The sequence below is a fragment of the Silene latifolia genome, chromosome 7, assembly GCF_048544455.1.
Source record: "Silene latifolia isolate original U9 population chromosome 7, ASM4854445v1, whole genome shotgun sequence".
Classification (NCBI taxonomy): Eukaryota; Viridiplantae; Streptophyta; class Magnoliopsida; order Caryophyllales; family Caryophyllaceae; genus Silene; species Silene latifolia.
This window is the reverse complement of record NC_133532.1, coordinates 116,992,093-116,998,092: the sequence shown is the minus strand read 5'-3', so window position 1 is coordinate 116,998,092 and position 6,000 is coordinate 116,992,093.

The window sequence follows — 6,000 nt, the reverse complement described above, 5'->3', positions numbered from 1 at the left end:
AGGCATGTAATTTTAAGAGGATTATATATTTATATAAATATATTATATATATGCATTAAATCTAATCGAAAGAATTATGCAATATTATATATGATGGGGCATATTCTGCACCCGCTGACCAGGTCAACATATTGAGCAAGGTCAAAGATATCCACAGCAAGTCAACGACTTAGACAGCCTAACCGACGCAGCCCGTCGGCCTGTCTCTTGAGTCTCGAGTCCCTACTGGGACAACTAGCGCTTGTAGGGGCACATATCCGCGAACTCATATCCAAGACCCCTCGGCGGAGAGTCAACAGGGCCCGCCGGCCTGCCATGGGTCCATCGGCCGAGGGTAGAACGGTCTTTCCACCTGCTAGCCACTTGGCCACTACGTGACAAAAGGTGAAAGTCTATAAATACTCCTCAACTCTCATTGAGGAAAGGATCCACAATTTAACCTAAACACCTCATAATCTGGTAATATCTTCTTTATCTCTCTACAATATATACTTCGCCAAGTAACACACAACTTAATCCCTTTTAAGTTTACCGACTTGAGCGTCGGAGTGAGTTCGCTCGGTCCAAAGCCGAGCCCTCAGTTTGTTCATTGTTTCAGGAGACCGAAAGGAGGATTCAACCAAAGACGTCATTCTACAAGCATAGGTGGTAACAAGTAACTGCTCTGGAATTACACCCGGAACAATTGGCGCCGTATGTGGGGAAAGATACTAGAAGCTAGTCACATTCATTCCCAAACAAAAAAACAAAACACAAAACAAAAACCCACCCAAAAAGCTAAGAAGATGTCGAAACAACAAGAGGTATTCGTGACTGACGAAACCGACCTTCGCCAAGATGATACCGTCCACAATTACTGGGTTGCGCGACCCTCCACCGGCCGAGTAATCCAACCGGAGTATGGGATGCCAATAATACCAGATACGCCGCTGCCCGCCGACCAAGTCACCATCATGGGACATGTGGTTGATGCAGCTAAACTGAAGCTACTCCTGGACCTAATTGGTAGTACGCCGACTCACACTGTCACACCGACAAGAGCGGCGGAACCCGCCCAGGAGACCAGGGCCCAAAATGTGACTCCGAGAAACTTGAACGGAGCACTAGGGGAAGCTGACCCCGTCAAGACGCCGGAGGAGCCCAGAGTGCTAGTGGTAGACCTAAGTCCTTCCCGCACTCGCGGAAGGACATCGTCGCCGCAGCACCGACGAGGCCTGCCCCAGAGGAGTGAAAGAAGTCCGACTCGCCAGAGTCGGAGAAGAAGCCCGACTCACCAGAGTCGGAGAAGAAGCCCTTCCCGCCACGAGGAGAGGAGCCGGACTAGGGATGCGAGGAGCCGATCGCCGCGTGTCGTTCGACACGTGGTCAGACAACCCCTCAGCGCCTACGTCCTAGAAACCCCGGTGCCAACTAAGCTAAAGTTGCCACCCATATCATACAAAGGAGAAGGCGACCCAACCGACCACTCTGAGGCTTTCGAGTCTTACATGTCGGTATGGGAGCAACCCGATGAGGTTTGGTGTCGTGTCTTCCCAACGACACTGCATGGGATGGCACAAAGTTGGTACAAGGGGCTACCCGATGGGTCGATATACTGTTACGCCGACCTAAGGGACATATTTTTAGCCCAGTATTCTTGCAATAAGAGGAGGGCCGTCGAGACATCGGACCTCCTGACTATCAGACAAGAGGGAGGCGAGTCTCTCCAGAGTTATGTGAAGAGGTTCAACGCCAAGGTTCAGCAGATTCGTGAGCTGAACAGCGAACTGGCGGCCTTCGCACTGATGAAGGGCCTCCCGAGAGGAGATTTAAAAAATGAGCTCATCAAGTGTGGCGGCCTGAACCTAGACTCCGCCAGGAAGATGGCCGACCAAGCCATTAAGGTGGAGGACTACCACAAAACCTGGGTAGGCCCCGGCGAGACCGGGCACTCAGAGAGTAAGAGCCGCCGGGAGGACAACCCGGATGAAAGACGACGTGACAACAATAGGTCACGGTCTGACAGGTCCGCCAGGAAACAGAACTCGGCGGGCGCCGGGGGGAGTTCGGGACAGTACCACCAAAAGTGATACAATGACCACACCCCCCTGGTTGTATCCGCTGCCGAAGTCTTCGCCCTGAGCAAGAACGAGGGTCAGAAGTGGGAAAGGCCCCCCAGGCCAAGGGGGAACGGTGACACGAGCCAGTACTGCGAGTACCACGGCCACACCGGACACCTAACGGTGTACAGCCGGCATCTGAAGAATGCCATTGAAGAGCTGATCCGGAAGGGGAGCCTCGGCAAATATGTTGCCAAAGGCCAAAAGACTGATGCCGGCGGTTCAAATAAGAAATCCGTCTTTGAACGGATAGGAGTAATCCATGTTGTCATCGGGGGCAACAAGAACGGTGGGTCCGCTCACGGGCACAAACGGCACCTGAACGAGCTGTATCAGGCCATCAACTTTGTGCCCAAAACAGCGATCCCCGCTTCCAACATCCCCGATATGACTATTGGGAAGAAGGACTACGAGGGAGTCATCGCCCCTCACAGCGACCCACTCGTAGTCCACTTGGACATAGCCAACCACCTGGTCAAGAGGTGCCTGATTGACACAGGCGCCTACACGAACATCATGTTTAGAGAGTGCTTTCTCAACCTCGGTTTGAAGGTTGAGGACTTGAGCCCCTGCACCAATCCATTGTACGCTTTTTCCGGGGGCCGGCTGGTACCCCCCAATCAATCGATCGCCAACATGTTCGGCGAGGGAATGCGGCTAAGAATGTCCTAGCCGAGTTCATGGTCATTGACGGCTCGTCCGCCTACAACGTTCTCATAGGCCGAGTCACTCCGAGTGAGGCCGATGCAAGATAATGTCCATCCGGGCCCGACACGATGTATGTCTCGACCGGGGAAGCGCATAAGCTCGTCTCCAAGGACGAGAAGGACGAGGTGGTCAACGTCCGGATATCCGCGTAGGGTGCAACATGCAATCCCTCAAAGTGGCAAAGAAGTCCGAGAAAGGGAAGAGCCCATCCTTACAACAGGAGGGTGACCACATGGATGCAACTGTCGGCATGGTCGAGGGGGCCGAGACTGAAGAGGTGGAAATTGACCCAGGGCGCACCGTAACTATCGGTGTTAACCTGGAGCCAAAATTCAGGGCCGCTCTCCTAGACCTGCTGAAGAAAAACAAAGACGTCTTCGCCTACTCGCCGAGATGCCGGGCGTGAGCGGAGGTAATTGTTCACAAGCCGAACGTGCTCTCCACCGCCGCCCGTCAAGCAAAGGATGAGGAACTCCTCAGCCGAGAAGGATGAGGCCATCAAAGCCGAGGTAGATAAATTACTAGCGGCGGGCTTTATCATGCCTTGTACTTATCCTGAGTGGTTAGCTAATGTTTTAATGGTGAGGAAGTCATCGGGGGCGTGGAGGAAGTGTGTAGATTTTACCAATCTTAATAAAGCGTGCCCCAAAGATTGCTATCCCTTGCCTCGAATAGATAGTTTAATTGACGCCACGGCAGGCTACACTATCTTTGAGCTGCTGGACGCCTTCTCAGGGTATCATCAGGTATTCATGACCGAGGAAGACATGCCTAAATGCGCATTCATCACTGCTAACGGCACATACATGTATAAAATGATGCTGTTTGGTTTGAAGAACGCCGGCGCAACTTACACAAGACTGGTGGACAAAGTGTTCCAAAATCAAAAAGGGCGAAACATTGAGGCTTACGTCGACGATGCTATTGTAAAAAGCAAGTCTGACAGTGAGCACTTAGCCGATTTACACGAGACATTTTGTTCACTAAGGAAATACAAGATGAAGCTCAACCCAATGAAATGCAACTTCGGTGTCCGGGCAGGTAAGTTCCTCAGCGTGCTTGTCAGCGCCAGGGGAATTGATGCCAATCCAGATAAAGTCCGAGCAATCCTGGACCTGCCGGAGCCGAGGAATCGAAAAGAGGTTATGATGCTGACCGGGAGGATGGCGGCTCTAGCCCGTTTCATCTCTCGGTCAGCCGACAAGAGCACCCCATTCTTCAAAGTGTTGAAGGGGAATAAGGACTTCAGCTGGGGGGAAGAACAGAGCACAACTTTCAAGCAACTGAAAGCCCATCTTCAGACTCTCCCAACCCTGTCCAGGCCGATGCTGGGGGAGACGCTATATCTGTACATAGCGATTACCTCGGCCACGGTCGGTCCGTGATCATCGGGAAGAAGACAAACAGCAACACCCAATCTACTTTGTCAGCCATACGTTGTTGCCCGCCGAGAAAAATTGCCCGCTGATTGAAAAAGCAGCCTTTGCTGTCGTCGTCGCCGCGAGGAAACTGAAACCCTACTTCGACGCACACCCCGTGATGGTCTTAACCGACCAACCATTGGAGAAAGCATTGGAAAAATTTGAGCAATCCGGCAGGCTCATCAAATGGGCAGTAGAGCTATCCGGTTTCGGCATTCAATACAAGCCGAGGCCCTCGATAAAGGGGCAAGCACTCGCAGACTTCCTTGCCGAGTGCACTTACCAAGAAGAATCACACCCCGGGGTATGGGAAGTATACACCGACGGGTCCTCCACGGCGAACAGTTCAGGAGCCGGCATCCTTATCATCAGCCCAAACGGGGACGAGTTTGAGTATGCCTTGAAATTTACCTTCTCGGCCTCCAACAACGAATCCGAGTACGAGGCGGTGATAACCGGAGTCGAGCTAGCTAGAGCTGCCGGGGCGGAGCACATCATTTTGAAAACAGATTCACTTTTAGTGGCTAATCAAATCAGAGGAGAGTACGAGACTCGAGACGACGGGATGGTAAGATACCTGGAAAGGGTAAAAGCTGACACTTCAAAGTTAAAATCTTTTCAGATACAATGCATTCCCAGGTCTGAGAACAACCGAGCCGACGCTCTCTCAAAGCTTGCCAGTTCAACGGTCAAGAATGTCAGCCGAACCGTGCTGGTAGACATCAGGAAGGCCAAGAGCATTACTGAGGCCGTCGGCATGGTGTGTAACATAGAGACCGAGACGACGTGGATGTCTCCGATAATAAAATACAAACTGACGAATGAATTACCGGAGGACCGCAGTCTCTCGAAGAAGATAAAGAGGATCGCAGCAAGGTACTTGGTATCTGAAGGGGAATTGTACAGGAGGTCCGTGATAAGGCCACTCCTGAAATGTGTCGGCCCAGCCGACGCGGAGCTAATACTGTCAGAAATTCACGAAGGCATCTGCGGCCATCACATGAGGGCAAGAACACTAGCCCACAAAGCTCTCCGAGCCGGCTACTTCTGGCCCACCATGCTTGCGGATTCCAGAGCCAAAACCAAAAAATGCAACAACTGCCAAATGCATGCTCCGGTGATACATGCACCTTCCCGAGACTGCGCAACAGTACTTAGTCCCCTTCCTTTTGCACAGTGGGGATGGATCTACTAGGGCCATTTCAACGGCATCCTGGAGGAAGAAAGTACTTGATTGTCGCCGTTGACTACTTCACCAAATGGGTTGAAGTCCGTAGCAAGATACCCGGCGAAGACGACGGCGGCCGTAAGAAAAGTAATCTGGGAAAATGTCATAACTCGTTTTGGGTTACCCCAAGTCATGGTATTTGACCACGGCCGAGAGTTTTGGAGTGACACAATAATGAACTGGTTGGAAGAACTTGGTATCAAATTTGCATACTCCTCCGTCTCGCCATCCACGAGCAACGGACAAAGTGAGGCAAACCAATAAAACAATCATCAACGGTTTGAAAAAGACAGTTGAAGACCTAAAGGGAAGATGGGCGATGAATTACCCTGGCGTCTGTGTTCCCTTCGAACCACGGAGAAAGAAGCAACGGGTGCATCCATTCCACTTAGTCTACGGGTCCGGCGATCCCGCTAATTGAAGCAACGGTGCCGACATTCAGAACGGCCACCTTTAACCCGGTTGAAAATGAGGAAGGTTTAAGAACCTCCTTAGACCTGGTCGAAGAAAGCCGAGACACAGCACGCCTCAACTTGGCAGTGTA